This window comes from Pristiophorus japonicus, chromosome 13, assembly GCF_044704955.1.
Source record: "Pristiophorus japonicus isolate sPriJap1 chromosome 13, sPriJap1.hap1, whole genome shotgun sequence".
Taxonomy (NCBI): Eukaryota; Metazoa; Chordata; class Chondrichthyes; family Pristiophoridae; genus Pristiophorus; species Pristiophorus japonicus.
The window spans coordinates 94123789-94140190 of record NC_091989.1 but is presented as its reverse complement, the minus strand read 5'-3'; positions in this window follow the sequence as shown (position 1 = coordinate 94140190).

The window sequence follows — 16402 nt, the reverse complement described above, 5'->3', positions numbered from 1 at the left end:
CATCCTCATGAACCGAAGCATGGCTAGCCCATGCAGTACTTAACATTTAGCAAAGTCAGACTGTGTAATTTGCAGGACTTATCCTCTCCTTCGAGTGTGGGCCCAGCTTGTGCAGAGGTGGTTGCTTTTCTCCAGGCAGGACCCATCAAAGCAGCGACCTTCTCTTCCAAGGGTGTCAGTGGATGCAGATTTGCCGGGCCTCCTCCTGTTCGAGCTCTTTCCCTTTTGTTGTGTGCCACTTTCCTCTGCAAAGATGAAAATATTACTTTTTAGAGAGGGTGTCTTTCTGCTGGGTGGGACTTATAAAGATGGTCACATTTACAATTGCAATTCCATTGAAAAATGAAAATATTACTTACACTAACTACTTGACCAAGGTCTTTTTGCACTGGCCTCCAGATCTACAGGTGGTCACCGTTGCACAGTAATCTTCTGCCAGCGTTTCTTCATTTCTTTGGGTGGAACTTTTACTTGACCTCTGCTGGTGTCCAATTCCTGCCATCTGGTCTCAATCACAGTAACTAGTGCCTCCACTTCATCCTGTAAGAAATTCTTGGTCCTTGCACCGCATTGCATCTTGTATTGCAGCTCCGATTTTTCCAATGTTCTCACACAGCACTTAACGTTCTCACACATAACTGGCTCTTTAAAAATGGCCGATTGCAGACCGGTAGCAGTACTGCACATGCGTGACCATTGGGATCATGTCAAAAACGTCAATTTTTGTTTTGTGCATGCACAGAAGGTGCAGCATCATTTTTTCAGCGCAGACAGCAGGCTCCACCCCCCGAGGCGACTGGACAAGCTGTGTGGCGCCAAATTTGAGAAATAGAGTGGGGAAACGTGGGACAAATATTTTTGGAGTATTTCTGGCCTAGAAAAATGGGCATAACTCTGGCAATATTGAGCCCATCGTGCTACAGGTAGGAAAGGAGAGGAATTTCTGCTCGGTGTACAGGAGAACTTTCTTGATCAATATGTCTCCAGTCCAACAAGGAATCATAGAATCATGGAAGTTTACAGCATGAAAAGAGGCTATTTCGGCCCATCATGTCTATGCTGGCCAACAAGAGGCTATCCAGCCTAATCCCACTTTTCAGCTCTAGGTCTGTAACCCTACAGATTATGGCACTTCAAATGCACATCCAAATACTTTTTAAATATTGTGAGGATTTCTGCCTCTACCACCCTTTCAGGCACTGAGTTCCAGACCCCCACAACCCTCTGCATGAAGAGATTTCCTCTCAAATCCCCTCTAAAACTTCTACCAATTACTTTAAATTTATGCCCTCTGGTTGTTGACTCCTCTGCTAAGGGAAATAGGCCCTTTCTATCCATTACATCTAGGCCCCTCATAATTTTACACGCCTCAATAGGTTTCCCCTCAGCCTCCTCTGTTCCAAGCAAAACAAATCCAGCCTACCCAATCTGTCCTCATAGCTAAGATTCTCCACTCCTGGCAACAGCCTCGTAAATCTCCTCTGTACCCTCTCTAGTGCAATCACGTCCTTCTTGTAATGTGGTGACCAGAACTGCACACAGTATTCCAGCTTGTGGCCTAACCAGTGTTTTATACAGTTCAAGCATAAACCCCTTGCTCTTGTATTTTATGCCTCAGCTAATAAAGGCAAGCATTCTGTATGCCTTCTTAACCACCTTATCCACCTGGCCTGCTACTTTCAGGGATCTGTGGACATGCACTCCGAGGTCCCTTTGTTCCTCTTCTCAGTGTCCTATCATTTAATATGTATTCCCTTTCTTTGTCAGCCCTCCCCAAATGCATTACCTCACACTTCTCCGGATTAACTTCTATTTACCATTGTTCTGCCCTCCTGACCAGTTTATTGATATCTTCCTGCAGTCCTCAGCTTTCTTCTTCATTATCAACCACACAGCCGATTTTAGTATCATCTGCACCTTCTTAATCATACCCCCTATATTCAAGTCTAGATCATTGATATATATCACAAAAAGCGAGGGACCTAGTACTGAGCAGTGTTGGTTCTGGGAAATGAAGTGGGGCAAGTGGAGGGTGTTACAGTCAGAGATTATCTAGCTAACAGTGACCCCAAAATAATTTGCTTTAGAGACATTATGGAAAGAAACCAGAAAATATCGAAGGTAAAAATAGTCAAGTGGGGAAGAGCTAATTTCAGTGATTTTTAAGAAGGGACCTAGCACAGGTAGATTGGAAAAGGCGATTGCAGGGTAAAGCAGTAACGGAGCAATGGAAGGCATTCAGGAAGAGATAGTTCAGGTACAAAGTAGGCATACTCCTTTGAAGGGAAAAGGTAGATTATCCAAAGCCAATGCGCCCTGGATAAAGGAAATAAAAGATAAAATGAAACAGATAAAGGAGACTTATGACAAATGTCAGGAGCAAGATTCCGTTAATAACCAGGAAGTCTGTGGAATGTACAGGAGGGAATTGAAAAAGTTAATATGGGAAGCAAAGAGAGGTTTCAAGAAAAGATTAGCAGGCAACATTAAATTGAACCCCGAAACATTTTACAAACATAAAGTGTAAGTGGTTAACTATGGAAAAAGTTGGCCCTATTAAAGACTACAAAAGGAAATGTTCATGTAGAGGCAGAGGACATGGCTAAAGTATTAAATGAGTACTTTGCATCTACTTTCACAAGCGAAGCAGATGATGTGAAGGTTACACTCAAAGAGGAGAGGGAAATTATGGACAGGATAGTAATAGATAGAGAAGACGTACTAAAAAGATTAGCATCACTGAAATTTGGTAAATCACCTGGTCCAGATGGAATGCATCCTAGGTTGCTGATCGAAGCAAAAGTAGAAATCGCAGAGGCACTGTTCACAATCTTTCAATCTTCATTGGATACTGGAGTAGTGCCAGAGGACTGGAGCATTGCTAATGTTACACCACTATTCAAGAAAGGGGAGAGGGATAAACCAGGAAACTACAGGCATGTCAGCCTAACATCGGTCGTAGGGAAGTTATTGGAAATCATTATCAGGGACAAAATAAACTTCCATTTGGAAAGGCATGGGTTAATCAAGGAGAGCCAACATGGATTTGTTGAAGACAAATCGTGTCTGACCAGTTTGATTTAATTATTTGATGTAACAAACAAGGTTAATCAAGGTAGTGCTGTAGATGTATATATGGACTTTCTGAAGGCATTCGACAAAGTGCCACCCAGGATGCTTGTTAAGAAGATAGAAGTCCATGGAATTAAGGGGAAATTGGCGGTATGGGTACGGAATTAGCTCAGTGATAGGAAGCAAAGGGTGGTGGTGAATGGATATTTTTTCAGACTGGGAGTGATTTGCAGTGGTGTTCCCCAAGGGTCAGTTTGAGGTCCATTACTTCTTGCAATTTTTAGAAATGACCTAGATTCGAGTGTAGGGAGCATCATTATAAAGTTTGCAGCTGATACAAAACTTGACAAAATAATAGATAACGATGAGGATAGATATAGGCTTCAGGATGACCAAGACAGGACGGTGAAATGGGAAGAAGCATGACAGATGAAGTTCAATGCAGAGGTGTGAAGTGATGCACTTGGGGAAGACTAATATGGAAAGACATTATACTATAAATTGCACAATTTTTTAAAGTGTAGATGAGCAGAGAGACCTTGGTGTCCATATACACAAATCCTTAAATGTGGCAGGGCAAAGTGATAAGGTGGTTAAAAAAGCGTATGTATTACTTGGGTTTCTAACTCGAGGCATAGAATATAAAAGCAAAGAGATCCTGATAGAACTTTATAAATCACTGGTTAGGCCTCAGCTGGAATATTGTGGACAATTCTGGGCAACACACTTCAGGAAAGATGTAAAGGCCTTAGAGGATGTTACCAGGATATTACCAGGGATGAGGGGCTTCAGTTATGAGGAGAGGTTGGAATAGTTAAGACTTTTATCCTTGGGACAGATTAGGTTAAGAGATGACCTCATAGAGGTTTTTCACATGATGAGGGACTTTGATAGAGAGAGGCCAGTAGCCAGAGGTCATCGATTTAAAATCATTGGCAAAGATCTAGAGGGGAGATGAGGAGAATGTTTTTCACGAGGTTGTCGGGATCTGGAACACTGAAAAGATGGTGGAAGCTGATTACATAAATAATTTTAAAAAGGAATCGGACAGATATGTGAGGATGAGGAACTTACATTGTTACGGACAACAAGCAAGGTGTGGGACTAAGCATAACTGCTCTTTCAAAGAGCCAGCACAGGCACAATGGGCCGAATGGCCTCCTTATGTGCTGTAAGTTTTTGAAGGACCCCCCAGATCTCTTTCATTTTCCATGCACATTATTTTCTTTCTATTTAAGTAACAGACCCTTCCTAGAAATCTTGAATTTCATCTGCCACCTGTCTGCCCAATCCTTTCATTATTGAGACCAAATTCCATAAGTCAAAATAAGGGGGGATGGAGGCCTGGCATAGTGTGTTGCAGCATCCATGTTTAGCAATACAGTTTGGAGGGTACATGCTTGATTTCCTATCCCCACCCCCATTGAGTGGGGGCAGAGGAGCATCACCACGAAACCACTGTAACCTGCTTCATGGCTTCGAAATAGGTCACTCAGCTGTACTCAAGACATGGAGATGTATGACCAGGTGCAGACTGCACAAGGACAGAAAGACAAGAATAGGATTTTGCTTCTTTGCTTTTCAAATTTACCCGGCGATAATAGCTGAATTATATAAAGGTAGTGGTATTGTCTTGCATTATTGATAGGATTTGATCACTTACAAAGTGACATAAAAGAAGGAAAGACTTGGATTTATATAGCCCCTTTCACGACCACCAGACGTCTCAAAGCACTTTACACCCAATGAAGTACTTTTGGAGTGTACTCACTGTTGTAATGTGGGAAACGTGGCAGCCAACTTGCGCATAGCAAACAGCAATGTGATATTGATGAGATAATCTGTTTTTGTTATGTTGATTGAGGGATAAATATTGGCCAGGACACCGGGGATAACTCCCCTGCTCCTCTTCAAAATGGTGCCATGGGATCTTTTACGTCCACCTGAGAGGGCAGACTGTTTAACATCTCAACCGAAAGACGGCACCTCCAACAGTGCAGCACTCCCTCAGCACGGCACTGGAGTGTCGGCCTAGATTTACATGCTCAAGTTCCTGGAGTGGGACTTGAACCCACAACCTTCTGACTCAGAGCTGACATAATCTAATGATAGAATCCCACACCATTATTTAAACATATGTTCCAGGCTGGCACTGCAGTGAAGTATTGACGAGTGCTGAATTGTCGGGGGTGCTATCCTTCAGATGCGATGTTGACTCAAGGGCTTCTATGCCATTTCAGATGGATATTAAAGACCAGAAAGTTCTCCTGATGTCCTGGCCAACATTCTTCCCTCAACCAAAGTCAGGTTGACCAGTCATTGATCTCGTTTCTGTCTCTGGGATGTGATTGGTGCAGAATGCTTGGTTAAAAAATGAGATGTTTTGACTACCAGATACATAAATGCAAGTACGCCTTTTGAAAAAAAATCCTGTACAACATTGAACCTAGGTATGTGCCGAAATGTAAATTCAAAAACGACGTGCTCTTGTGTGCAGCTGAGATTGTAATGAATCGGAGATTACGCAGTCGTCTAGTTTCTGAGCCTGAGGGCTCCAGATAATGAAGGGATTAAGATTACTCTTTCATCCTGTCTCTTGCTGATTTGCTCATGTTTTCTTTCTCTTGGAAATTCAGCGGTGCTCACCTGGTATCTTCAGATCCATGGGTGCTTGCTCCGTAGATACGTGACGCTCAACTCTGACCACATTTTATAAAATGGGTTGAGGCCCTACATTTACAATTTGCCTGTGTAATTGAGGAGGAAGCTTAGTGCTTAGCTTTAATCCATTCAGACTGCAAAGGTTCTGTTGTGAATTTGCCTCTCTTCCTCAGTGATTGAGCAACGACATCTGGGGTCTCTTCAATTTCGGGGGAAGACATTGCCCAATTCTCAAAAATGCTATTCAAGAAATCTGTTCCTGAATTTTTTGATTAGGTGACGTGTGTGTGAATACTTGGATCCCATATGAATGCTTCTTCCTGCCAGTTGTAACGGCTCTAGATGAAATGAGGTTGGGCAGTTTACAGCCCAGTTCTCATAACTGTGGAAGTACAGCATGAAACTGTGCTCTGATTGTCAGGGATGATTTACTCTGATCTGCCACAGGTTGTGATCAGTTCATTTTCCAGAAATCTACCCAATGCCTCCTTGAAGCACTGTAATGAATCAGTCGTCATCTCCTTCAGTGTCCTATTTCACAGCTTGTACATGTTACGTATGTAGGTAGACCTTACCCAAATGTAAGACTTGCCACCAGGGGCACACCTGTGGGAGACCTAAGGGTCACCTGTGCACCCTGGGGCAAGCAGGTATAAAAGGTGACTCACCATGCTGCTTCCTCACTCTAGAGTCTGAAATAAAGAGATCAAGGTCACAACAGTTTGAGCTTGCGATATAGTCCTGTGGATTTATTCTGAACATAACAGTACACTCTTTGGAAAAAGTAGAATATCCAACATCACTCCTGCTTCCTTAGTTTGTACAGGTGATCCCAAGTTCAATATAACAATTCCAACAGAAGCCTCTGAACCTCAAAGCCTTGTTGTCTCAGTGTGGAGTAAGGTGATGCGAGTCAAATACTGTAGCCAACATTTTCCAGCCGAGAGCCCGAATGGAAATGAGACCGAGCATAATTCATTGATGACTGTAATTTCCAGGGGCAGCCTCATTCTAGGCCAGGGAGTTAAACCAGCTTCTGATTGGCAGCTCACCAGTTGTTGGTGTTGGGGGGGCGGGTGGGTGCATAGTATATGATATAACAGCTGAAAGGGTCATTCATCATGGCTAAAGGAATATTCTTCTCTGAAAGTGACACGAGCTCTGCTCTTCAAGAAGCCATTGCAACTTCTCTTCGCCTTTTCCTCTTCTAGATGTGATGAAACAGGATCGTCAGCTTCTGAGCCTCCAGCAATGACAGCATTTGACACCACTCACCATCACTTCCTCGATCCCTCCCCAGCATCATCTCAGTCGTTCACCCTCAGTGGAGGTTAGAGAATGAGGATCCAGGACTGCACAAGGTGACTCACGAACACGAGGGAGCAGGAACAAATGAGGAAGATAATGGTACTGACCCGAGGGTCAGGACGCTTTGCTTCTTGGCTGAAGAGCCTAGACCATGGGTCCTACATTTAAAGTAATGGTATTAGCAGAACATCAGTCATTGGTGCAGGCATGAGGCACCATATCGGACAATGTGCTGTAAATGCCACTTTGGATGGAAGAGTCCACCAGCAGCATGTGCAAGCCATTTGGAGGATGGTTCAGAATGAAAGAAATAAGAGAGACAAACTTGGATTTATATAGCGCCTTTCACGACCACCGGACATCTCAAAGCACTTTACAGCCAATGGAGTACTTTTTGAGTGTAATCACTGTTGTAATGTAGAAAACCTGGCAGCCAACTTGCGCACACTCAAGCTCCCATAAACAGCAATGTGATAATAACCAGATAATCTGTTTTTGTTATGTTGATTGAGGGATAAATGCTGGCCAAGGACACTGGGGATAATTTCCCTGCTCTTCTTCGAAATAGTGCCATGGTATCTTTTACATCCACCTGAGAGAGCAGATAAGGCCTCGGTTTAACATCTCATTCGAAAGACGGCACCTCACTGGGAGTGTGGCAGCCTAGATTCTTTGTGCTCAAGGCCCTGGAGTGAAACCTGAACCCCACAACCTTCTGACTCAGAGGCAAGTGTGCTACCCACTGAGCCACAGCTGACACATTTAATGTTTAATAATATAGGCCATCAGGAATGTACGGCAACTCCAGGGGCCCCATCACAGACGCCAGAAGTGCAGTCTGTGTTCAGACTGCTGCTGCAGAGGCCAGGGCTGCCAGATTGGAAAGGACAGTCTCTTCAGGCCTCGGCAGGCCAGTTACAAACAACCATGAGGAAGGGCCCGACTGACTTCATAGTTCCAATTAGATCTGCTTCCCTGCAGATCAGTGACCAAAGCCAGTGCTCGTGTTTAAGAGTTCATACATAATGCGCTGGTACCAAAGTGGAAAAAACTACACACACTCGCATGCACACAGTGAGTGTTTTCAATCATCATCATCATCATCATCATAGGCAGTCCCTTGGAATCAAGGAAGGCTTGCTTCCACTCTAATAGTCCAATACGAGAACCACAGTCCCTGTCACAGGTGTGACAGATAGTCGTTGAGGAAAAGGAGGGGTGGGACTGGTTTGCCGCATGCTCTTTCCACTGCCTGCGCTTTATTTCTGCATGATCTCGACGATGAGACTCAAGGTGTTCAGCGCCCTCCCGGATGCACTTCCTCCACTTAGGGCGATCTTTGGGGATGTTACACTTTATCAGGGAGGCTTTGAGGGTGTCCTTGTAACGTTTCCTCTACCCATCTTTGGCTCGTTTGCCATGAAGGAGTTCCGAGTAGAGCACTTGCTTTGGGAGTCTCCTGTCTGGCATGTGGACTATGTGCCCTGCCCAGCGGAGCTGATCGAGTGTGGTCAGTGCTTCAATGCTGGGGATGTTGGCCTGTTTGAGGACGCCAACCTTGGTGCGTCTATTCTCCCAGGGGATTTTCAGGATCTTGCGGAGACATCATTGGTGGTATTTCTCCAGCGACTTGAGGTGTCTATTGTACATTGTCCATTATGGTGGCACTCAAAGCATTATTTATGGAAAGATCTGCTTTCATTAGTAGCAGGATTGAGGTGGAAGTGATGGGAAAGTGAACAGGTGACATCATATCTGTCATTCTTAGATGGGAGAATCCTTTGCTGCTGGCAGACTTGGTAGAAAGTTCCAGCGGAAAAGACCTCCTTCCCCTTTTCCAGTGCGGGCTTCCGATTTAAGTTTGATATAATAGACATTGGGAGAGGAAAATCAAGGTTTCCATTTGATGGAGTTGCTGCGCTAAAGAGAAAGATTGAGCTCTTTGTCAGAACTAAAAGTGCGATTTTCCAACTATGGCTAATTCTACCATTGGATTTGCAGGGGGCAATCTATCTAACACGGTCCAGAGAGGTTTTATTCCCAGAATTCAGCACCTTGGTAATGGAGGGACCGTTTGACAGGAAGCACCAGCCAACAGCTTCACCAAACATCACAAAATCACAAGTCCTGGCTCTTTCAACATACCTTGCTAATGGGCTATTTAATACTTTGTTCCCCAGTGCTTCTTCAACAATACATGGGCTATTAGCAACACAGCGGTCTCTGAAAGAAAGTAATTTATTCCCTTGTCTCAGATGATTTTGAATAATTTTCTGCATTTCAAAATGCTCAAGTACTTACCATAATGTTAGCTCCGCAGAAGTGGAAAGGTGTTTCCTCACGCTGATCAATCCATAAAAAACATATACATTGGGGCAAGGAGCTTCATTTTGTTTTCTAAAGCTAATCATGAGAGTTAAATTCTGCCTCCACTTATTAGGGAAAGAGCGGTTGGGTTCAGTATATTTAGTATACCTGAGACGAAGTTCATTCAACTCAACATTTTGTTCTGCAGTGACTGGAATCTCAAGGCTCTGCTGTTTCCTGCGTAAATGTCACTGTAATTGGATTTGTGAAGAGAATGGTTTGTTTTTTTCAATTATGGTGTTTGCTCATAATTCAGCTCTTAAATATCTATGGCTCTTTTAGTGTTTGGGTTATGCAGGCTGTACATTGGGGTGGAACACGGCTTTATTGTGTCTCCTTCCACCCCATTTGGAATCCATCAGCGTTTCCACCAGAAGTGGAGGCCAGCGCTACTGTGTAGACATCAGTGACTGGCGGGATGATGTTTTCCACTGCAATTCTGCCAATGCTATGTACGCCTGAAGCAAGGTACCAGAGTGCCAGGACCTATCCCTAGTGGAAGTGGGGCCCAAAGCAATTGTAAAGGCTTATGGAAGCCCCATTGACAGAGCTGAGTTGCATTTTTAACCCCATCCCCACATCTGGTCTATCACCAGAACTACCACCTTCTATCCCAGTATATTGGCCACCATCATCCCACCTCACCCTCTCCACTGCAGCTGAAAGTCTTAATTCCTGTCTTGGTCACTTTGAGGATTAATTGCACTAATACGAAATTTTTCAAATTTTAACTGCTGCAGACTTCAGTGGCTAGAATCGTCATCTACACACACACACACACACACACACACACACACACACACACACACAGTCCTCTCGTCAGGTCCTGTCCCCATCACCTTCAAATCTACCGTCATCAGCCCTCTTCTCAAAAACCCACCCTTGACCCCTTTGTCCTTGCAAACACTCTTTCCTCTCTAAACTCCTTGAATGTGTTGTTGTCTCCCAAATCTGTGCTCACCATTCGCAAAATTTTCATGTTTAACCCCTCTAATCCGGTTTCCGCCCCCACCACAGTACTGAAACGGCCCTTAAGTGGAAGACTGAAACTATTGTCTTCAGTCCTTACTACAAACTCCATTTCCTAGCCACCGACTCCATCCCTCTCCTTGGCAATTGTCTGAAGCTAAGCCAGACTGTTCACAGCCTTCGCGTTGTATTTGACCCCGAGATGAGCATCTGACCATATATCTGCTCCATCACCAAGACGGCCTACATTCATACCATCTTCATAACATTGCCTAACTCCAACACTGCCTCAACACATCTGCTGAAACCCTCGTCCATGTCTTCGTTACCTCTAGACTTGACTATTCCAATGCTCTGCCGGAAGACATATCATCTTTCACCTTACACAAACTTGTGCTCATCCAAAACCCTGCTGCCTGTATCTTAACTGGCACCAAGTCCCATTCACTTGTACTTGCTGACCTACATTGGCTCCCAGCCCGACAGCAGCTCAATTTTAATATCCTCATTCTTGTTTTCAAATCCCCCCATGGCCTTGCCTCTCTCTATATCTGTAACCTCCAGACCCACAACCCTTCGCGATATCTGCACTCCTCTAATTTTGGCATCTTGCACATCCCCCATTTTAAATGCTCCACCATCAGTGGCCGTTCTTTCAGCTGTCTTTGTACTCAGCTCTTGAATTCCCTCCCTAAACCTCTTTGCCTTTCTACCTCTCTCCCTCCCGCTTTAAGGTGCTCCTTAAAACCTATCCCCGGCCAAGCTTTTGATCATCTGTCCTGATACCACCACCTGTGTCAAATTTTTAATTGATACCGTTCTTATTAAGCGCCTTGGGATGTTTTGCTACATTAAAGGTTCTACATAAATGCAAGTTGTTAATAAACTGACTGGGCCTCAGTTTAACATCTCATCCAAAAGAAAAGGAATAGTTGGTGAATTATTGATGTGCATTTTTTATCCATTTTTTATCAAAATACATCATAGCTGAAATGACTCAACCAGTTCAATAATATTAATACATGTGCAATGATGGTGTCTGCACAGTATTGTGACTCATTTTATTCATTTAGCTTTGTTTCTCTTTTGTGTTATCCTCAGTTATGCAGCAGCGATCACTTTTCCCCACCTCTCCCCTCCTTTCTCTCTCACTAATCTGTGGGAAGTCCAGCAAGAACAACCAAAAGAACCATTGGGACTGCACATTTGCAACTACTTTATTTCGTTGGCACAGTCGTGTCCTTAAAAAAAAATTCTTGACGTGAAGAAGACTGGATAATTACCTGATTATTATTATTATACCATTCCATTACATTGTCATCATTCCTTACAGTTATAGTTATATCGATAAAATGCATTGATTGGAGGGGAAGTATTGATTTGACTTTGCTCAATATTAATGCGCAACAAGGAAGTGGGAGGGAGCTTTTTGTTGTACCAATGTCAAGCAGAGAACGATTCTGAAGGCTTCGCACAAACACATCCCTATGGAAAATCCTTGCATTTGAGGAATCTATCAATATCTTTCAAGGTTTCACGTCCCGTAAAATGTGTCTTAAGCACATGAAGCATGTTGATTGGCTTCAAGTGAATAGCAACAAATCAAAAAGCACTTTTGGAACAATTATCAAAAGAAAATTCTCATTCATGTTCATATCATTCAAAAAGAATGACCAATCCGTTGAGCAACCATGTTGATTGCTCAGACACTGTACCACGTGCTCCTAAAAATTGCATTTCCAACTTAGTAATGTCGTACAAACTTTTAAGAAAAAATTAGCTGGAAAGAATGAAATAAACTGATGAGCAGTCCAGGAGGTAAAGAAAAAGAAATTGAAGAAATAAATAATGAAAATAGCTGAAGCCAGAAAAAATAAAATATATAGGCTGGAGTGAGCCCTGAAGGATTAACTAAAAAATTATTGAATCATGAAAAAAAACTCTCAATTTTCACACAAACTTAGTTCCTTCTCCCAATTCCCAAACTAAGATTCTATGCCTGGTCTCGGGTTTTGTGTGGGGACCAATCAGGCTTCTGTTCACACAGCTCCTCAGTGCCAACACTCTCATCATGACTCCTATTCTGTATGTATTTGTTTAATCTTCAGGCCCCAGCCTAAGAGTAAAATAAAATTTTATTTCTTTCACGATTCACCCATTTTTTTTTTACTTAATCCCCCAGGACTTACTCCATCCTGAATATTTTATTTTTTCTTGCTTCTGCTATTTTCATTATTTAATTCTTCAATTTTTTTTTTTTTACGCCCCTGGGCTGCTCTTGTCTTTATTTCATTCTTTCCAGCTCATTTATATCCATATATCTGTTGAATTCTTTACTGCATGTATATTTGCTTCATAATACATTTATTTCACACAGCCATTCCTGTGTAATTGTTTAATGGCCTCGGCCATTTGCGTTTATTTATGTTTTAATTCTTTCCAGCCTGGACCACTGATGTTTATATTCATCAATATTCCTAGCCTCAACCATTCACATTTATTAATTTCTAGCTGGATCTTCACCACACATCCAGCCTGACTCTCTCTAACACTGCTTTAACTCCAACATCACTCACAAATCTGAGCACTGCAGTGCAGATGAAAGCCTCAGTCTAAGCAACCTCATGGGAAGTACACTTTTCATTGACACATTGGTGTCTCATGTTGTAGCGCTCCCATTGTCATTAAACAGCACTTCTGCACTGTCAGCAATGCCACTGAAAGTTGATTAGTATTGGAAAAAGTTCTGATCTGTACTTTGCCTTTCAGTTGACGAAAAAAGCAAGACATGTTTTGGGCGAGACTTTGTTGATGTTGGTGTCTTGACGATATGTGAATGCATGACATTTTTAGTAATTTTATGGAGCCTTCAATGTCATTTTATTATCTTCTCCCCAGTTGGTCCAAGAAATGTTGACTGTTGCCTCCTGTGAAATGCCCCTCCATTGCCAAGGCACTGAATTCTAGGAAGGAAACCATCTTGGAGGGGTTATTCAAAGCCTCCAGGAACCTTCCCCTAAACTGCCTCTCACATATATACATAATTATATGCAAGCAAGTATGTAAATGCAAGAAGGAGGGAAAGTGATGTATTCAGTTATATATGTCAAGCTTCTTGTATATAATGCATTTGTGAATAACAATTCAAGGGAAGCTTCCTGACTGTTAAGTGTTTTCTTTAGAAGATGAAGTTAGGTTATGTAATAACATTATTTTTAGATGCCTATTCAAAATGCAGACATAAAACATGGTGCAGTGCATTAAGTGAGCTAGATATGTGGTTTTGTCTGATCTTAGCATATGGTCAGTCTTTCTTGAAATGCTTTAACTGGGCAGGTACATACAGTTGGGCTTGTTTGTCACTCTGTTTCATGCTGCCTGTCATCATTTGAGTGATGAATTTCAGTAGAATGTGTATAACCTACTTGTGAACTGCTACAAGTGCAGTTCCTCCCTTCAACAAAAGATAAGGCAGCTCATTGGGAATTTCCTGTACTGGTCTCTGTTCTATCAAAGAAGAACCTGTGTATAGAAAAAATCAATACATGTAGATAATAGGCAAGGTTTTCTGCTGATCACAGCGCAATTTTGGGATGTCACTTCTTTCAGGAGAAGTGTGCCCTAAAATAGGTGGGCCTATTTAAATGAGGCACAAATGATGTGGTATACCATCTCATGAGCGCTGAATATAAATTTCTCACTGATACAAAGTGGGTGTCTAATGTTGCTAGACAGGAGCATGTTTGAAGGCCTGCAGCAGGTACACCAAAAACACTGATGATACATCTTATTTTTGAAACATTTTTCAGAAATATTATTGGTTTCTCACACCTGACTTTGCCACCTTTCCGTAATCTCCATGTATGTCTTCTACTGTGGGGCTGCCATTCTAAACAGGCCCAGTAGGCTTCTCAGTGAGAACACCCCTGCACTTTGGAGCAGCAATGAAGGGAGGATAGGCTGCCACTGTAACACATTACTCCAGTACCCCCCCCCCCCCCCAGGATGAAATTAGCTTCAGTAACTGACATCCAGTAAAATCCTTGAGTCAGCACACATCCCATATTAGGTGTGATATCACCGCCTCCAGGCCAGGTCCAAGTTCACCCCAACCTCTGTTGTTGAGCTGCAGTACGCGGACGATGCCTGCGTCTGCGCACATTCTGAGGCTGAACTCCAGGATATAGTCAATGTATTCACTGAGGCAAATGAAAGCATGGGCCTTACGCTTAACATCCGTAAGACAAAGGTCCTCCACCAGCCTGTCCTCACCACACAGCACTGCCCTCCAATCATCAAGATTCACGGCGCAGCCCTCGACAACGAGGACCATTTCACATATCTCGGGAGCCTCTTGTCAACAACGACAGACATTGATGTGGAGATTCAACATTGCCTCCAGTGCAGCCTTCGGCTGTCTGAGAAAAAGACTGTTTGATGACCAGGCCCTCAAATCTACCACAAAGCTCATGGTCTACAGGGCTGTAGTAATACCCGCCCTCCTGTATGGATCTGAGGCACGGACGATGTATAGAAGGCACCTCAAGTCGCTGGAGATATATTACCAACGATGTCTCTGCAAGATCCTGCAAATTCCCTGGGAGGACAGGCGCACCAACATCAGTGTCCATGTCCAGGCTAACATCCCCATTATTGAAGCACTGACCACACTCGATCAGCTTCGCTGGGCAGGCCACATTGTTCGCATGCCAGATACGAGACTCCCTAAGCAAATGCTTTATGCAGAGCTCTTTCATGGTAAACGAGCCAAAGGTGGGCAGCGGAAACGTTATGAGGACACCCTCAAAGCCTCCCTGGTAAAGTGTGATATCACCACTGACACCTGGGAGACGCTGGCCGAAGACCGCCCGAGGTGGAGAAAGTGCATCCGGGAGAGCATTGAGCTCTTCAAGTCTCAACGCAAAGAGCGTGAAGAGGTCAAACGCAGGCAGCGGAAGGACTGCGCGGCAAACCAGCCCCACCGACCCCTTCCCTCGACGAATGTCTGTCCCACCTGTGACAGGGTCTGTGGCTCTCGTGTTGGACTGTTCAGCCATCACAGAACTCACTTTGGGAGTGGAAGCAAGTCTTCCTCGATTCCGAGGGACTGCCTATGATGATGATGCAACAAGCAATTGCATGTTCTGCATGGATATTTAGGGCTGAGTGACTGCAAGAACACATTAATGTAGGGGCTGTGGTATAATAGGCACTGTGTTATCTCATGAGTGTTGATGCTAACCCATTCAAGCACTTGAATGCAGTGTGAGAGGGAGGTTGTTTTTAATGGCAAGCATGCCTAGTACACGACATTATTTGAGGTTGCAGTCCCGGTAACTACTGGAGATTAATGCTCAGGGATGTTACTGCCACAAATCTGGGAATAAGATAGAAGTAAGTATTCAATTCAGCTTTTGTTAAGACACTAATCGTGACTCGCGCTAAAAGGTTTGAACCATTTAGAATGATATCCCTTTTTGATTTTGTATCATTTAGAGCTGAATGTATACCAGAAGGTTGTCCTACAGAATACAGGAAGCTTTTCACAAGACTCGTGACTGAAAATGCCACACCTGGGAATTTACCAGTGTTGAAAACATCTTGGGACTTTCCGCTCTTTTGCGCCTCGTTTCGCGCCCAGCGGGTTAGTAAACGCTGTTTCTGGGCGAGAAACAGGGACTTGGCGCCCGGCCGCAAGTTTCGCTAATGGTTTTACGGCGGCGCAAAAAAAACTTACCACTCCACCCTCCGTTTTGACCATCAGTATGACATAAATTGGGTGCAGCAGGCGCTATTGGTGGCATATTTAAATGCAGGCTGGAGGATCTTATATCACAGTTGTCAGTGACTGCTACGGTTGCACGTGGAATGCTGCGTGAGGCTCTGAGTTGCAAACAGCACTTTTATGTGCCATGACACTTTGCTTACAAGGTCAGTGAGCGATTTCAATGGGGGCAATTCTCGTTCGTCAGCAACTCATGCTGGTTGCTATTGACAGGCTTCAACTGGAAGAAGGGTTCTAGGC